This window comes from Oncorhynchus tshawytscha, linkage group LG21 (assembly GCF_018296145.1).
Source record: "Oncorhynchus tshawytscha isolate Ot180627B linkage group LG21, Otsh_v2.0, whole genome shotgun sequence".
NCBI lineage: Eukaryota > Metazoa > Chordata > Actinopteri > Salmoniformes > Salmonidae > Oncorhynchus > Oncorhynchus tshawytscha.
This window is the reverse complement of record NC_056449.1, coordinates 11,446,083-11,466,085: the sequence shown is the minus strand read 5'-3', so window position 1 is coordinate 11,466,085 and position 20,003 is coordinate 11,446,083.

Below are 20,003 nucleotides of genomic sequence, written 5' to 3'. Positions count from 1 at the left end.
TGCCATGTAAAAAAAGAACAGTTTCTAAAAGTGCGTATCTAAGGCTCTGGTCTGGGTTTCCCAAAAGCATTGTAGCACTAAGATAATCTTCCATCCATTTAGTGTCCATGGAATTAAGATGATCTTAATGCTATGATGCTTTTAGGAATCCCCGCCCTGCTCTGTCCCAGGAGTGAGGGTAAACGGTAGGCATGTTCTCTGCTATCCACTTTATGTTTTCATTATTATTTTGGGTATAGTGGACGGTTACCATATTTTTTTTTTCAATCGTTAAGGGGTCAGGTAAAAAATATATTTTACTGAAGGGAGGGTCATGCATTTTCATTTCAGATAGGTTTGATTTTCTCCAGGTATCCCTCATTATAAACAACGTACAGTCCCTTATTGAAAGTTCTTTGTGTTCTGGGAAACACGTGAGTTCTTCGGTCGTTATGGAAATGACACATTGTTAAAGCACTTGTAAGTTTGTGTTCCATCGCTATCAGGAAACCGGCTATTAATTCATAGACATGACCATTTGCATTTCTGCAAGTCATACAGTGTGGATTCTCCCTTTTAAGCGGGGAGGTGGAGAATATCAACATCTGCTTTACATTAAGCACATATCATTTCCTGTAAGTGACTCTCAAAGTACTGAATAAGTTGGCTGAGTGAGACCTCCCTCCAGTGTTTTACTTGTTGAGGCTACTTACCACTAAAGGTACCTACTTCCCACTATTTGGACCGGCCATCCTTTTTGGTGCAATCCAGACTGGCCCTAAAAAGACCACTTCGATACAGTGACTTTTCGTAGAAGGTTAAGAGAGCATTTTCACTATCCCTAACCTTTTTCCTAACCTTAACCTAATTCTTCCAGTGGGAGGTCCAGTCTGGACCAAATCTGATCCAATCATAGACGTCTATGTTTGGTTCAGATTTGCTCGGATACAGACTGGCCTTGATTTGGCCCAAACATAGACGTTGATAATTGGTTCAGATTTGGTTCGGTCCGGACCTTGATTTGGCTGAAACCTTGGTGGAAACAACTTGGGACACACAAAGGGTACAGTCCTGTGTGCGTCAGATACTCACTGATTTTGAGGTAGTCATCCAAATGTTTCCCCCGGGATAACAGTGGCATACTCTGACATCACGCAGCTGAGGAGTTGGATGTTCCAGTGGGAGGAGGACATCAACAAGCGCATAGAGATGGCCCGGCTCTCTGTTAACCAGCTGGTGTTTGCATTTCTCCGTGACAGGCGCATGCCCACAATCCACCACCCTGCCATCAAACAGTGTGTCCCTGGGCAGTATCTTAGGGATCGCGTGCATCTCACGGATGAGGGAAACGACCTCTTCCTTGAGAGTCAGAGCTGGTCTCTCCTAGCAAGATGCATGCACTAGTACACACCACACTCACTGCCACTTGCCTGTCACTTCACGAACCCATAGGTTATTTTAAGAGACAACTAATACATTCAAATAAGTGTGTGTGTGTGTGTGTGTGTGTGTGTGTGTGTGTGTGTGTGTGTGTGTGTGTGTGTGTGTGTGTGTGTGTGTGTGTGTGTGTGTGTGTGTGTGTGTGTGTGTGTCAGGAGGCGGTTGTCAAAACTATAAAGGAAAGAATGGTCAAATGTCTCCTCCAGAAGACAAATCCACAATCTTCTGATCCACAGCCGGGAACTCTAATCATAACACCATAAACCCTGTTCCTAACACACTGACTACGACAGTTGATTTAAATGGACAGTCTGGTAGCGTTTGTTCCAAAATAATTTTGTTCATTCACTCAGGACTGATTGTAAGTTTATTTCTCTTGCTTGGTTAAAAAACAATAATCTAAAACAGTTGATTTGTTGAAAGCAGACTCATTTAATCACATAACTAACCAAGCTAGCGAGCATTTAATTTAATTTTGACAGAGAACAGCAGCTTGCGCAAGCAACGATTCTTATGTTGTTTTACCACACTCCCGGACTACTTTTTACCTGTAGATGGCGACTTCAGATTTTCTGGGAACACACAGAAAAGTAACTTGACTCTGTGTTGATGAGTCAGCACAAATGTTAATAATGATACGAAGGGAGGAGAGCTGAAATGTATTCTACATGTCTGAAGTAGTGATGCTGTCAGTCGAGTTTGGTAAGTTGTCTGACGCTAGCATGCATTTGCACGCAAGCAGTGCACAAATGAACTGAGGCTCTGTTTACACATACGTTTGGGGTTCAACCATTAGCTATATGCGGTTCAACATAGCTAGCTTACTGTTTCTTAAGAAAGTAATTTGTTTTTTCTCAGCTATGGTTTGTATTGTGGTCTTGGTTGCTCTAGTCGAGGAAATGTAGCATGGTGTAGTGTTTGTCCTGTCTGAAATCTGTCTCATCTTAAGGTAGCTTGGTCTATGGAGTAGCCTACCTAGCTAGTTTTCCAATGCCCATTGCATGCATTGTAGTGAGCTAGCTGGTAGCTAGCTCTCTGTGTGACAGTTTCCCAAAATGTGGCATTGGCTTTGAACCTATTTAGCTAGCTAGCTATGTTTTGTGGAAGAATGTAGCTAGGATATAGATATTTTTTATTTTATTTATCTGTTTTTTTACCAGGTAAGTTGACTGAGAACACTTTCTCATTTGCAGCAACGACCTGGGGAATAGTTACAGGGGGAGGATGGGGATGAATGAACCAATTGTAAACTGGGGATTATTAGGTGACCGTGATAGTTTGAGGGCCAGATTGGGAATTTAGCCAGGACACCGGGGTTAACACCCCTACTCATACGGTAAGTGCCATGGGATCTTTAATGACCTCAGAGAGTCATGGCACCCGTTTAACATCCCATCCGAAAGACTGTACCCTACACAGGGCAGTGTCCCCATTCACTGCCATGGGGCATTGGGATATTTTTATATTATTTTTGCCTCCTACTGGCCCTCCAACACCACTTCCAGCCGCATCTGGTCTCCCATCCCATCCAGGAACTGACCAGGACCAACCCTGCTTAGCTTCAGAAGCAAGCCAGCAGTGGTATGCAGAGTGGTATGCTGCTGGCAACATTGAGTTGTGGTACAGTCTTGTTGAGGTAACGCTGTCTACCTAACTAGCTAGTTCAGTAGTAAACATAAGCAATGCATCTGATTGATTCTAGCAAGCACTTAAGTTTAACGTTAGCTAGCTACGTTTTATGTAAGAAAGTATGATATATATGAACTGGCCATACGAGTTAGCTAACGTTACATTCTTACATTGGCTAACATTACCTAGCTAATGTAAACTGGCTACCACAGCAGCCAAGGATGTTCACTAGTGTCGTGTCTTTGACTATGCCGGATTAAGTGATATGACATGCCATTCTATAAAATAATTTCACCGTAATTAATATCACCTGATTGAGCTAATCATGTAAATGTAATTAACTAGAGAGTCGGGGCACCACAAAATAATATTTATAGAGCTGTTATCTTCCGAATAAACTCTTAAAGACCTAGTAATATTTTATATCAATAGCAGTCAATATCAATCGTCACCTTAACTCAGTCTTATCTGAAAGTTGTAAATTATTGGTTATCTGCATGAACCCTGGCTAACATTTTGAATCAGTAATTCTAATCAAATCAAATCAGCAATACAAAATTGGGTTTAATTATTTATTTACTAAATACCTAACTAATCACACAGAATTACACATACACATAATTAAATCATAACTTGATTACAAATTACATCATAAAGGAAAACGTCCCTACCGGGCGGAACAGATATGACAGCTTGTTACACAAAGGAAAAGGGCTGGGTTTGAGTGAAAGAGCGGGAAGACTGAGGGACACAGGGAGAAGCTGTGCTATCGTAAATACAGTATCTGATGCATTCTAAATTACCGCCCATTTGGAAAAGGAAAATGCAATAAATATTTACTCTGAGCTGCGCTTCCATAGGTTGGTGGTAGATGGAAGGCCATGTTGCCAAACCGAGTTCTTTGAAGAATGTCTCTGGTTGTCAATAGGATACGTTGTAGTAACGTTGTTGGGTGATAGATGGGATAGTCTGTCTGTTCCTTCCTAACCCTCGTTTGCATCTGCTGTTGCTAACTCAATGGCTAGGAGGTATCACTTCTGTAGTGAATAAGAGTTCAAAGTTCGTACCATTCGCAACCGAAGCTCACGCTGATGTTGGCTTCATTCTGTAGTTATTATCTGAACCATTCTGACATCGGACCGTCGTCCTCACATCCTCGGAACAGGAGGTTATATTGTCGTCAAGGACTTACAGTGTATATAGGAAGGGAGAGGAGGGCGTGTTTGAAAAGTTTTATAGCCCATGTCCCTTCACAGGGGCGGGCCACTGATTGAGCACCCACTGATTGAGCAGCCATATCTTATGAAGACCCAAATCTCACATTTAGAAGCTAACATCACATTTCATCCCATCACAAATAATTTCAAATTCAAACATTTAAATTGAACAACAATTCCATGTGAATCCGATAACTCTGATGTGTAGACTTTCCACTGTAGAGTTCATGTCATCTTATCATTGATGAGAATGTCTCAGATGACAACAGAACTGACATCATATTCATTAAGTACCACCGCATATGTTCAATTGGTCGGATTACCAGAATATAGTTGATTTCCCCCCACCTACTGATGTTCCCAGAATCTCTATGTTAACCAAGGGTTTTGCAAATGTAACGTCAGTAGGGTAGAGAGAGGAAAAAGGGGGGAAGAGGTATTTATGATTGTCATAAACCTAACCCGCAGGCCAACGTCATGACACACTACTGTTCAAAAGTTTGGGGTCAAAAAAAAGAGAAGGTTTTGGAGGAGCAGCTTCATTAAATAGTACCCACAAAACACCAGTCTCAAATTCAACAGTGAAGAGGCGATTCCGGGATGCTGGCCTTCTAGACAGAGTTGCAAAATTTTTTGTTGGTGCTCTGATTAAAGGTCAGCAGTGTCTAGGTCAGCAGTTTACACATCATGACTTCAGCCTAATAAGAAAAACCTTAGTTGGCAAAATATAGCTAGCTTTCCTCGCTTGTTGGTTAGCTCCCTAGCCAACGTTAGCTCTCATCTGACTCCTATAATGTTATGTTAGCTAGCTATATAGCTACCTAGCTAATCAAAGCAGATTAACACAAAACACTTCTCATGAACATTTCTTCATCTTAGTCAGCTAGACGCATAATCCTTGATTGCACATGGTTTTACTATAATATTAAATGGAGTCAGGTATATCAAATGTAGATTGTCAAATAATAATTAGCACTACACACCATCCTGTGAAGTTCATCATATCTTATTTAATCTGTAGCCTAATAAACTGTGTGGTTTCCCGAGTCGTAGTAAGATGACCACACACCATATCATCACGTGACTCGAAGTTTACTTCGATATGATCGTTATTATATCAATATTTGTGCATAAAGACAATACCACCGCCATTTCTTGCATAATACATTTTACAGACACAAAAAGATCCCATGTCAAACGAACAAATGATCTGTCAGCATTTATAACATTTGACCGAAATGTCTTGTTTCCATCACAGCTGTTGTGATTTTTCGACATACAGTATGACTTTACTTGCATAAAAACTGTGGACGAAAACGTGGTTAAAGACAATGTATAATATGTGCATTTGTGCTTGATGATTTGTAAGTAGTTTTAAGTAAACTTTAAAAGGTTGATGTTTTCCTTGGCATATTGTCAATAAATATATATTCTATACATCATTTTAGTACTCCTTATGTGAGTAAAAATGACTTTTTTTTTCTTAAAAATGTCTATCTTTATTTTATCAAGGCCAATATGTGATATGTTAGATATTAAAGATAGATTATTAACAATTAATCAATGAGTATCAGAAATCAAGGTAAGACTCAAGTGCAGACTGTGTGAAGTAACAATGTTTATTGTAACAGGGGCAGGCAAATGACAGGTCAAGGCAGGCTGGGGTTGATAATCCAGAGTAGAGGTCAAGGTACAGGATGGCGGGCAGGCTCAGGGACAGGCAGAGTGGTCAGGCGGGCGATTACAGGGTCAAGGCTCAAAAACCAGGAGGACGAGAAAAAGAGAGACTGGGGAAAACAGGAAATGAGACAAAACGCTGGTTGACTTGAACAAACAAGACAAACTTGTAACGAACTTCTTCTTTGTCTGATGATGAGTAGGAAGGATCGGACCAAAATGCAGCGTGGTGTCCATGTTAATAGTTATTTTAACTCAGAACACAAAGACAAAATAACAAAAATAGACCAACACGAAACAGTTCTGTCTGGTGCAGACACAGAGACAGAAAACAACTACCCACACCCATAGTGGGAAAACAGGCTGCCTAAGTATGGTTCTCAATCGGAAACAACGATTGACAGCTGCCTCTGATTGGGAACCATACCAGGCCAAACACATAGAAATATAAACACAAGAACAAAACATAGAATGCCCACCCCAACTCACGCCCTGACCAACCTAAAATAGAGACATAAAAAAGGAACTAAGGTCAGGACGCGACAGAACTGGCACAGACAGACAGAAAACACAGGTATAAATACCCAGAGGATAAGTGGGGGAAATGGGCGAGACCTGGAGGTGGTGGCGACAAGCACAAAGACAGGTGAAACAGATCAGTGCGTGACAATGAGAAGGTTATAATCCAAAGCAACCTGCCTACATGTTTTTTGAAGTACAGTCGATCAACATAACTACTTTACTAGATAAAAGCTGTTTGCTAGAAAACGTTGATAGAGCAGGACTTTGGCCTTTCGATGCTCATGTGGATTTTTCTCATGTGGATTTTTTTGACCAAAGTTAGGACAGATTTGAATGTCATTTTCGTAATAACCCATGTGGAATCATGTATTAACCAAAAAAGTGTTAAACAAATCAAAATATATTTTATATTTGAGATTCTTCAAAATAGCCCTCTTTTGCCTTGATGACGGCATTGCACACTCTTGTCATTCTCTTGTTCTACAATGTAGAAAATAGTCCAAATAAAGAAAGCCTTTGAATGATTAGGTGTGTCCTAACTTTTCACTGGTACTGTACTTGGAATTGAATTGAAAAGTCAATCACCAATGTCAGTATGAGGCACATGGCCAAAATGTCACTGTCCAGTTGAATTACTTTTAAAGTCCCATTGCAGTCAGAAACGGGATTTGCCTCTGTTTATATGTCTACATGTATTTCGACACTTTGAGGTTGGAATAATACTGTGAAATTGTGAAAATTATGATAATGCCCTTTTAGTGTAAGAGCCCTTTACACTCGTACCCTTTACACCCGTACCCTTTACACTTGTACCCTTTACACCCGTACCAGGTTGAAATGGTAGAATTGGTAGAATTTAGAATTTATATGTACAGCATGGCATGAAATGGAACTGTTAAATTATATGCGATGTCTACATTTGGCTTCTCTACGGCCTCTGCATGATGGATCAACGCTCAGGGTGGGGACAGACAGCTCATCTTAGTATGGAGCGCAGTTCACAATGCATGTAGACCTATCATCTCATCATGGTAACTTTAGCTAGGCCAACATTTGCTGCAGCATAGTCTAAAGACCGAATTTAATTTAATTTACCCATCTCCATCTAGCTTTCGGGGGTCACCTTATTTTTTAATTGTAAAGATTATAATTTTTTAATAGCAACTGCAGAGTCTTAAAACAGCCTATCACTCAAATATCGCTTTAAATCGGTGCACGCGTGAGCACTCTCTCGCAGTCATTCTCACTCTATATCAACTCCATTCAAATTGCATCCAAAATAGATCATTCTGTTCTAGATTGATACACTACATGACCAAAAGAATGTGGACACCTCCTCGTCGAACATCTCACTCCAAAATCATGGGCATTAATATGGAGTTGATCCCCCTTTTGCTGCTATAACAGCCTCCAGTCTTATGGGAAGGCTTTCCACTAGACGTTGGAACCCAACTACCTCATTCCCATATTGTTATTTATTTTTTGCTCCTTTGCACCCCAGTATCTTTACGTGCACATCATCTTCTGCACATCTATCACTCCAGTGTTAATGCTAAATGTAAATTATTTCGCCACTATGGCCTATTTATTGCCTTACCTCCATAGTCTTAGTACATTTGCACACACTGTATATAGATTTTTCTATTGTGTTATTGACTGTACGTTTGTTTATCTCATGTGTAACTCTGTGTTGTTTGTGTCGCACTGCTTTGGTTTATCTTGGACAGGTCGCAGTAGTAAATGAGAACTTGTTCTCAACTACAAACTGACTTGTTGGAAAGGTGGTTAAATAAAGGTGAAATAAAACATGTTAAAAATTCTGCGGGGACTTGCTTCCATTCAACCACAAGATCATTAATGAGGTCAGGCTATTAGGTTATTATGCCTGGCTCGCAGTCGTCATTCCAATTAATCCCAAAGGTGTTCGGTGGGGTTGAGGTCAGGGCTCTGTACAGGTCAGTCAAGTTCTTCCACACCGATCTCGACAAACCATTTCTGTATGGACCTCGCTTTGTGCACGGGGGCATTGTCATGCTGAAACAAGGAAAGGGCCTTCCCCAAACTGTTACCACAAAGTTTGAAGCACAGAATCGTCTAGAATGTCATTGTATGCTGTAGTGAGTTAGTAGTGAGTGTTGCAACTGAGGATAGCCAATATTTACGTGCTACTCACTTCAGCACACGGCGATCGGTTCTGTGAGCTTGTGTGGCCTACCACTTCGCGGATGAGCCGTTGTTGCTCCTAGATGTTTCCACTTCACAATAACAGCACTCACAGTTGACCAGGGCGGCTCTAGCAGGGCAGATATTTTACAAACTGACTTGTTGGAAAGGTGGAATCCTATGACAGTGCCATGTTGAAAGTCAATGAGATCTTGAGTAAGGTCATTCTACTGCAAATGTTTGTCTATGGACGTTGCATGGCTGTGTGCTTGATAGTATACACATGTCCACTAATTTGATGGGGTTTCCTCATACTTTTGTAGATATAGTGTATATAGCCATATATATACTGTATACAGTGCCTTTGGAAAGTATTCAGACCCCTCATCAATCTACACACAATACCACATAATGATGAAGTGAAAACAGGTTTGTAAACATTTTTGCAAATGTATTAAAAATAAAAAACAGAAATACCTTATTTAAATAAGTATTCAGCACCTTTGCTATGAGACTCGAAATTGAGCTCAGGTGCACCCTGTTTCCATTGATCATTCTTGAGATGTTTCCACAACTTGACTTGAGTCCATCTGTGGTAAATTCATACACCTGTCTATGTAAGGTCCCACAGCTGACAGTGCATGTCAGAGCAAAAACCAAGCCATGAAGTCGAAGGAATTGTCCGTAGAGCTCCGGGACAGGATTGTGTCGAGGCATAGATCTGGGGAAGAATACCAAAAAATCTTTGCAGTATTGAAGGTCTCCAAGAACACAGTAGCCTCCATCATTCTTAAATGGAAGAAGTTTGGAACCACCAAGACTCTTCTTACAGCTGGCAGCCCGGCCAAACTGAGCAATCGGGGGAGAAGGGCCTTGGTCAGGGAGGTGACAAAGCTCTAGAGTTCCTCTGGGAAGATGGGAGAACCTCCCAGAAGGACAACCATCTCTGCAGCACTCCACCAATATGGCCTTTATGGTAGAGTGGCCAGATGGTAGCTGCTCCTCAGTTAAAGGCACATGACAGCCGGCTTGGAGTTTGCCAATAGGCACCTAAAGACTCTAAGACCATGAGAAACAAGATTCTCTGGTCTGATGAATCCAGGATTGAACTCTTTGGCCTGAATGTCAAGCCTCACGTCTGGAAGAAACCTGGAACCATTCCTAAATTCCTGGAACCATTCCTATTCCTGTGAAGCATGGTGGTGGCAAAATCATACTGTGGGGATATTTTTCAGCGGCGGGGACTGGGAGACTAGTCAGGATCGAGGCAAAGATGAACGGCGCAAAGTACAGAGAGATCCTGCTCCGGACCTCAGGCGAAGGCGAAGGTTCACTTTCCAACAGGACAACGACCCTAAACACAGACAATGCAGGAGAGGCTTCAGGACAAGTCTCTGAATGTCCTTGAGTGGCCCAGCCAGAGCCCAGGTTTGAAGCCGATCGAACATTACTGGAGAGATCTGAAAATAGCTGTGTAGCAATGCTCCCAATCTAACCTGACAGAGCTTGAGAGGATCTGCAGAGGGGGATGGGAGAAACACCCCATATACTGGTGTGCTAAGCTTGTAGCGTCATACCCAAGAGGACTCGAGGCTGTAATTGCTGCCAAAGGTGCTTCAAAGTACTGTGTAAAGGGACTGAATGCTTATGTAAATGGGATATTTCATTTTTTATACACATTTGCAAAAATTGGATGAGGGGGAAAAAAAATCTAATACGTTTTAGAATAAGGCTGTAACGTTACAAAATGTGGAAAAATGCAAGGGGTCTGAATAGTTTTAGAATACACTGTATAATTTATAATGCTTTTGAATGACACTTCCTGTTTTGGTGGAAATACTGGGTTACTGGGAAGAAAAGTGATTTATTCTCTGGATAGAACATTTGTAAAATACCACAAAAATGTTCTACGCTATTGGGCACTGATTAACACCTAAATTGTGGCAGTAGAGCTCTGGCTCTGCGCTTCACAGCGCTGTATGGGTTTTGACTGACAGGCATTATGAACATATGCACCGCACACGATATGAAGTTGCCCACATCCCTCACGCTAATTGGGCAAATTTTGCAAATGTTTTGATGTCTGAGTGAAGGAAATGCTGTAGATTAAGAGGACTCTATGTCTTTTGAGATATGAGACATTGATGATTATAATAAATACCGCTTTGATGTCATACAAGCAAGCCAAACACCTGTGAGTCCAAATGTGCACTTCACATATCCATATCATAAAATTTATGTCATACACAGGTCAATGTTTATGATCAATGTGTTTGATGTACAGTTACAAGATGACATGGAGTCATACCCTGGGTTGTTCTAGCCTATGTTTGTATATTGTGAAGAAAATTTGCAGTCATGTCAGTTGAACTGTTGTGTCCTCACATTTTTACCATCATCTCAAAACTGTTCCCTTTAAATTGCTAACATGGTTATGCATATGCTTTTCATATTTCTTCTGAAAGAAAACTTACAATTTGCCATATCCATATAAGCCAATCCCCACGAGCGTAAAGGATTAAAAAGACTGGCTGAAATTTCAGCCTGTTTTGGCCTACCATGGAGGTAAATTAGTTAATAGACCAATAAGAAAGAGAGTTTTCAGTTTTCCCCTCCCCATTCAAACCGCTCCGAGACAGAATTCTTGCTTGAGAAATAGCCTTTTGCTAAGAAGCTTTTTTTTGTTCCTTTTTGACCATTGTAATTAAAAACAATTACTGAGGTACTTCATTGTTACCCAGAAATGATTTGATATTGAGATAAAATGGCTGCATTGGATCTTTATTACCTTTAATACAAAACATTATGCTTGATAGCTAAATGTTGTGACTTCTTTTCTTTCCTCTCTTTAAGAAAATAAAGTGGGATTCTCTCACTGCTTTTAACAACGGACACAATGTTTTGTTTAAAATCACTCCAGTGAATTTAACACTAAGCTATTTACACACACAAGTCAAAGCCTGTTTCTAGGTCCCTACATATCTGTGTACTGGTCACAGCCTCTACGGTATCGACTCTGTTGCAGTCCTGGCATAGGTCCACTCCTCCAGACTTGCCTGCCACGCAGTCTCCCGTTGGACCCTGACTTTTGTGTGACAGCGCTTTTGGTCTCCTACTATAGTCCCTGACGTCGCCACAAAGCAAAACTCCTCGTCAATCTCCGACTGGTCTCCTCCAACATCTGCCTATCCCTCGCCGTCCCTGGTCTCACATTTCCCTGGACTTTGTCAAGGGTCTTCCCCCATTTGATGATGACGGCAACACCGCCATCCTGACTGTGGTGGATCGCTTTTCCAAGGCCACCCACTTTATTCTTCTCCCCAAGCTACCCTTTGCCAAGGAGACGGCCCAGCTCATGGACTGCCCGTGGACATGGTCTCCGACCGTGGTCCTCAGTTCTCGTCCCAGTTCTGGAAGGCGTTCTGCATCCTCTTTTGGTCATCGGCCAGCCTGTCCTCCGAGTTCCACCCCCAGTCCAATGGCCAGTCGGAGCGAGCCAACCAGGACCTCGAGACTGCTCTGCGCTGCCTGGTCCCCACCTGCCCCACCACCTGGAGCCAATAGCTTGTGTGGGTGGAATACGCCCGCAACACCCTTCCCTGTTCTGCTACGGGCCTATCGCCATTTGAGTGGTCCCTTCCCCGAGCAGGAAGAAGTGGTTGGCATACCTTCTGCCCAGATGTTTGTCCGCCACTGTCGTCGTACCTGGAGGAGAGCCCTGTCGGCTCTCCTCAAGGCCACCTCAGGGTATCGACGACAAGCGGATCACCACTGGTCCCCGGCTCCCCGATATAGTCTCGGGCAGAAGGTACGGCTATCTCGGGCAGAAGGTACGGATCTGCCCCTCCGGGTGGAATCCCGCAAACTCTCCCCCCGGTATATCAGCCAATTTCCCATCTCCCAAATCATTAGCCACTCTGCTGTTGGTCTTCTGTTGCCTCGTACCTTTTGTATACATCCCACCTTTCATGGGTCCAGAGTCTCACAGCCCTTTGTCTCCTGTTTCCAGTCCCACCACTCTCCCCTGTCTCATCCACGGCCAACCGGAGTACATGGTGAGGCGTCTCCTGAAGGTTTGACTATTTATTTCTTTATATCTATTTCACCTGTCTTTGTCATTGTCTCCACCCCCCTCCAGGTGTAACCCATCTTACCCATTACACATGTGTTTATACCTGTGTTCTCTGTTTGTCTGTTGCCAGTTCATTTTGTTCGTCAAACCTACCCGCATTTCCCTGCTCCTGCCTGTTTTCCTGCTCCTGTTTTTTAGTCCTTCTCAGTTTTGACCGTTCTGCCTGCCCTGACCCTGAGACTGCCCACCATTCTGGACCCTTTATATCTTCTATGGATTATTGAACCCTGCCTTCCTTGACCTGTCATTTTCCTGTCCCTGTTTGTCAGGAAAAAAATTGTTTCTTCAACTCTGTCTGCATCTGGATCATACCTCAAATGTGATGCAGACCCTACTGTCAGGAGAAGGAGGGGCAATGTTCACATATAACTGGTTATAACTCCAATTCTGTTTGTGATATTACGATTCTAACAACGGAAATGTATTATGTAGACTTATTTAGGAAAAGTCAATGACGGAGGGTGGCATTGGTATTGGTCTTTTTTTATTATTTTTTTTTTGTAATTTAATATATATATATATATATATATATTATTAATGAGCAGTCAAAATGAATGTTTTAGCATTTCTAGTGTTAATTGAGAAATACACAAAAAAAATCTACATTTGTTAGTTTTCTTCCAGACTGCATTTTAGATACATATGTTGCGTGTAAGGAGGAATCAGGAGGATAGAATTATGGTCAGATTTGCCAAATGCAGGGCAAGGGAGAGCTTTGTACACGTCTCTGTGTGTGGAGTAAAGGTGGTCTAAAGTTATTTTGCCTCTGGTTGCACATTTAACATGCTGGTAGAAATGAGGTAAAACGGATTTAAGTTTCCCTGCATTAAGGTCCCCGGCCACTAGGAGCACTGCCTCTGGATGAGTGTTTTGCTGTTTGCTTATGGCAGAATACAGCTCATTGAGGGTGGTCTTAGTGCCAGCATTGGTCTGTAGTGGTATGTAGACAGCTACGAAAAATACAGATGAAAACTCTCTAGTTAGATAGTCTGGTCTACAGCTTATCATGAGATACTCTAACTCAGGCGAGCAAAACTCGAGACTTCCTTAGATATCGTGCAGCAGCTGTTGTTTACAAATATATATAGACCACCACCCTTGTCTTACCAGAGGCTACTGTTCCATCCTTCCGATACAGTGTATAACCCTCCAGCTGTATGTTATTTATGTCGTCGTTCAGCCACGACTCGGTGAAGCATAAGATATTACAGTTTTTAATGTGTCGTTGGTAGGATATAGATAGTTTTAGTTTGTCCAATTTATTATTCAGTGATTGTACGTTGGCCAATAGTACGGATGGCAAAGGCAGATTAGCAACTCATCGGCAAGATCCTGACAATGCACTCCGGTCTCTTTCTGTTATACCTCTTCTGTCCTTTTCTCCTGCGAATGACGGGGATGAGGGCCTGTTCGGGTGTCTGGAGTAAATTCCTCTCTTCCGACTCATTAAAGAGAAATTCTTCGTCCAGTTCAAGGTGAGTAATCGCTGTTTTGATTTTCAGAAGCTCTTTTTGGTCATAAGAGATGGTAGCAGCAACATTATGTACAAAATTATTATTGTTTTTATGAACTATCTAAGGTAAAATGCAGTAATTTGCCATAACATTGATTTCTTAATTTGTTTTGTTGTGTGATTTGAAATGAGGAATTGTTGATGTTGTCAAAATGAAAAGTAGTTGATGATTTTAAGTCTGGTGTACCATTCATGAACATTTTATCTCATAAAGATGTATTTTTAGAGTTTAGCACTAAATAGAAAATAGTACATTTTTCCTTGTGATCTTCATACTCACTAAATGTGTCTGTTGATCTGCATATGGGTCTGTCTTCCCGTGTGATGAAAAATACATTTTTTTAAATAACTTAGAAAAGTTTTTCTTTAAAATGTAAAATACTTCTAGCAGGACCATTATATCAGATTATATCAAATGTTAAGGTCAGAAAGTGTTATTATCATCAGTGTCCACCTGCAGAGAATTAAGTAGTGAATTCTGGTAGTGCTCTACATTCTGAGTGTTACGGAAGAAGCCATTCACTATGAATGAGAGGAGGGCATGGGAAGGGGGGATGGAGGAAGAGAGGGAGGGGGTGGAGGTATAAAGCGAACTGGGGATGAGAATCTGCCCGGGGCACATCGATTAGGTCTGACACAGTAGGGACAGGCCTGAGGCCAGACAGGTCTCTCTGTTTGTGTGTGTGTGTGTGTGTGTGTGTGTGTGTGTGTGTGTGTGTGTGTGTGTGTGTGTGTGTGTGTGTGTGTGTGTGTGTGTGTGTGTGTGTGTGTGTGTGTGTGTGTGTGTGTGTGTGTGTGTGTGTGTGTGTGTGTGCGTGTGTGTGCGTGTGAGTGTGCTTGCGTGTGTGTGGTGTTTATGTGTATGTATGCCTGTGCATGAGTGTGTGTGTGTGTATTTATACCTACATCATGCATGTGTGTGTGTCTCTGGAGCCAGGTCTCCACTGACCACAGGGACCTCAGAGCTGTCAGCAGTGTTTAGCCTGGATACAGTGCCGGGTCTCCCCAGTGACTCCTCTCTGACTCAGAGAGACAGACGGCGGTCCTCAGGCCAGGGCCTGCAGCCCACACACCTGGGCTGTGTCTCAAATAGCACTCTAATCCCTATATCGTGCACTACTTTTGACCAGGGCTCGTAGGGCGTTGGTCAAAAGTAGTGCACTATATAGGGAATTGGTCAAATGCAGTGACCTATATATGGAATAGGGTGGCATTTTGGATGCACAACTGACCCCACTGGGAGAGAGGCTTTGCCAGCAGCAGCAGTTCCTGGATGGGAGACCAGATGCTGCTGGAAGTGGTGTTGGAGGGCCAGTAGGAGGCACACTTTCCTCTGGTCTAAAGAAATATCCCAATGCCCCAGGGCAGTGATTGGGGACACTGCCCTATGTAGGGTGCCGTCTTTCGGATGGAACGTTAAACGGGTGTCCTGACTCTCTGAGGTCATTAAAGATCCCGTGGCACTTATCGTAAGAGTAGGGGTGTTAACCCTGGTGTCCTGGCTAAATCCCCATTCTGGCCCTCAAACCATCACGGTCACCTAATAATCCCCAGTTTACAATTGGCTCATTCATCCCTCTCCTCTCCCCTGTAACTATTCCCCAGGTCGTTGCTGCAAATGAGAACGTGTTCTCAGTCAACTTACCTGGTAAAATAACGAATAAATAAATACACGACCACACCACACAGTCCTCTTCATTTGACTAAGGAGAGGCAGCTCGAGTTTATATCAGCCATGTAAAGCCAGAAATGTCATGGAGGCTGATAGGAAAATGTGTGGTTACGAAAGAGACAAGCGGACAAGTTGTAAGAGAAGAATAAATTAAGTAAGGAGGGAGAGGGAAGGAGGAAGAAGTGAAAGAAGTAGGAGGGGAGGAAGGGAAAATGGATGCTTTTGAATAAGAATCCAAGCAAGAAAAAGAACATCAATATTTTGAGGAACTGTAGTCTAACTTGAAGTAGACAGAGCCTTTTCTCCATAAGCCCCAAGCGTTGCTCCCAAACCCGGAAGAAACCTAGAAAGCCTTCTTTGAGGCTGCTTTAGAGAAACGCAGGGCGTAATCTACTTTCTCTTTCGCCCGAAGCGTAACAAAGAGCGAGAGAAGACTGTTTGTGATGCTAATTCTCCAGGAATAAATATGCACACAAATTCAGAAATGCCTTTTAGAGAGAGAATGAGAGAGAGAGCACAAGAAAGGGAGGAATCTGGAACTAATCCTTTACATTTCTATAGTAGAGGTAATGTAGATGCTCTGCAAAATCATCATGACACTGTTGATAATAAAATATGAATGGGACTAAATGGGACCCAAACATACAATCTCATGTTAAATCATTACATTGGAAGGATGGTTTCAACTAGTGCTGAGCGATTAGTGCTTTTTGAGGTCTTTTCAGTTGAAAGTAAATAAGGCATAATTTTATGACTATTGAATACCAACTACCAATCACTTAGATCATGTATTTTTCAGGTAGAGATGCCTCGCAAAGCAACTGCTCTCTATAAAGCATTCTTCTATCTCTTCTCTCTCTCTCTCTCTCTCTCTCTCTCTCTCTCTCTCTCTCTCTCTCTCTCTCTCTCTCTCTCTCTCTCTCTCCCCCCATGTCTGCCCCTCACTAACCTAATGTAGCAGGCTAAAAAGAAACACACAGACCGGACAAGTGGATGCACAATGGATTATGGTCATTGTAGTTAATTACCACGTCTTCTGCACAAAACTATTTCGAATATTAGCCTGTTGGAACCTACAACATCGCACAGTTTAGGCTTGATCTGATTTATCTCTAGAGAAACTGCTCAATGTGCACATTGAGCTCACAGAAGAAGAAAAAATAACAATGTCAATCAATTAGTTGTTTAAAAACCCAAAAATCTTCACATAGCATACAAGACAAAAGACAATCCACATACAGTGCCTTCAGATAGTACTCATAACACTTGACTTATTCCACATTTTGTTGTGTTACGGCCTAAATAGAATAGAATTTATTAAAAAAACATGTTTTTTCTCCATCTACACGCAATACCCCATAATGACAAAGTTATATTTTTGCAAATGTATTGAAAATGTAAACTACATAAATATCTCATTTACATAAGTATTCACAACCCTGAGTCTATACTTTGTAGAAGCACCTTTGGCAGAGATTACAGCTGTTTAAACAACAGGTGGGTCTAATTCTGAATGCTGATTGGTTAAAAGTGCATTCCAGCACACAGGCTAAATCTATGACGTTAAAATGCCTATTTACTCTGTTCCATCTGACAGCGCAATCCACTGTCTCATCAGCCCAGCCAGGCAAGTTACAAACTTGATCTCCACTATAAAAAGCATCTAGACATTATTTCACATTTCTTTTAGACTAACATTTAGTTTTCAAAAGCGGAGATTTGTATAAACCTTGCTGTCTGTTTCTCCTACATTTGCAACATTGTTTCAATATTCAAAATCGATCTCCGACTGTCCCATAGTAATGAAAGTATAGGGGACGGGAGTCGGGATGAGAGAGGGTCAGCCAGTCAAAATCATAAATAAACTGGCATCATTTTTATGGATATAAACAAAGAAATGTCAATTGAAAAAAGGTCAAACGAAACGAATTGCAGCTAGTTTGCAGTCTTTCCAACTTCAGTTTGAAGTTATTGTGTTAGCTGTGTTGCTGGCTAGCTCCTCTGAACAACAGGTCCTCTGAACAACAGTGCCCTAGCGAGAGAGCATATTTTCTATGCCAGGCGAAATTGCGCATCATTAGCTCCTTGTTATGGATGTATCCAAATAAATGTCACTAGAAAACAACAAATGCAGCTACTGTTGTTATTCTGTCTGCACTGTTTGGCGTGACTGTAAGTTAGCCGTAGTTGGATAGCTAGCAAGCAAGGGATAAGAACGTTGCCAGCCAGTTTGGCAATGGAACATTTAGAACCAACGACTGGGTCGCTTCCATAGACACAGAACAAAAAGGCTGAACGACTGGGTTGCATCTCTGGCAACCAAACCAATAGAACGAACGACCAGCTGGCATGGGTAGCAACCCTAGATTTGTTTCAGGACTATATCTTATGAAAGGATGAAATACTATAAATAAATTCATCAAAATAACGTTTTTTTATGAAAATATGTCAATCATTATTTGAATATATTGGTAACCCATTGTATAAAAGTTGATAATGACCGAGAAGCCTGATGTTTGGAGGATATATTGGCATGGGTATTGTTAGGCCCGAGACGAAGTCAAATGTTGCCCACTTTGATTGTGCAACATTTGCCCAGTACGCTTTTCAAAATTCTTCAAGCTCTAAATTAGTTGTTGATCGTTGCTAGACAACCATTTTTAGGTCTGCCATCGATTTTAAGTATTTAAGTCAAAACTCGACCACTCAGGAACATTCACTGTCTTTTTGGTAAGCAAGTCCAGTTAAGATTTGGTCTTGTGTTTTAGGTTATTATCCTGCTGAAAGGTAAATTCATCATCAGGCTGAACCAGGTTCTCTTCTAGGAATTTGCCTGTGCTTAGCTCTATTCTGTTTCTTTTTTATCCTGAAAAACTCCCCAGTCCTTAGCTATAACAAGCATACACATAACATGATGCAGCCAACACTATGCTTGAAAATATGGAGAGTGGTACTCAGAAGTGTGTTGTATTGGATATGCCCAAAACATAACACTTTATATTTAGGACAAAATGTTCATTGCTTTGCAAATTGTTTTGCAGTATTACTTTAGTGCCTTGTTGCAAACAGGATGCATGTTTTGGAATATCTTTATTCTGTATTCTTTATCCTGGTTATTCTTCCTTCCCTTTCCTCCTACTCTCTCTCTTCTATGCCTCCCCTGTACAAGATATACTGTATATAGGACAGAGTGAAGGAGTTGCCTTGGCCAAGGACTTATACCAAAGTCAATCCAAAAGGGGATAGTCATAATGTCCCATTAAAAACACACTAAAATGTACTGTTTCACATTGAGAGCTAAGTTTGGCATGGAAAACAAGCCAGGCCGAAGTGATTCCCTTTTATCGTGCACATAAAAGTGGTGTCGAGCCGAAGCAAAGAAATTCAATAACAGGCATTTCATAGTGTCAGTGATTATATGAAATCAGCTACAGCATTAGGTTGAGTTAAAATAACATCAATTCTGAAATCAAAAGTCATATTTTCCATGTAAGGGAAAAAAAAGCTAATCATCGCAATAACAACAAGCAAACAAATTTAAACATAGGAAACTCATATTAATTACCTTAGACTATCCTGTGTAGCTTATCAATAAACAGCCACCCAACAAGCCACTGGCAGAGGGGTGGGACAAAACTCATAACTCACCCACATCTTCAAATATCAGATGGACTTGACCATATGCGCTACTCATAGGAAGAAGCAACAACACACCTTTATAAGAAATCACACTCAGAAATCTGACAGAGCTGATTAGCACACAATATTATATGTTATATATGTTTGAGACAACATTGTCGCAGCCTACCCAGCTATGTTAGAATTACAGTTAGTCCGAGCGTCTGAGCCAGCTGCATTTTGAGTGTAAAACATTGGGGTAGAGTCTGCACCTTTTCTCAAACAGGTCAGTATATTTATCAGAGGGTTTGCAGGATAATTTGCTCTACAATTTATTCGCTCACACCTCGTATTGAAAGGGTGTCTATGCATTGTAATCGCTGACGTTAAAATAAAATAAAATGTTATTCGTCACATACTTTGTAAGCAAACAGGTGTAGA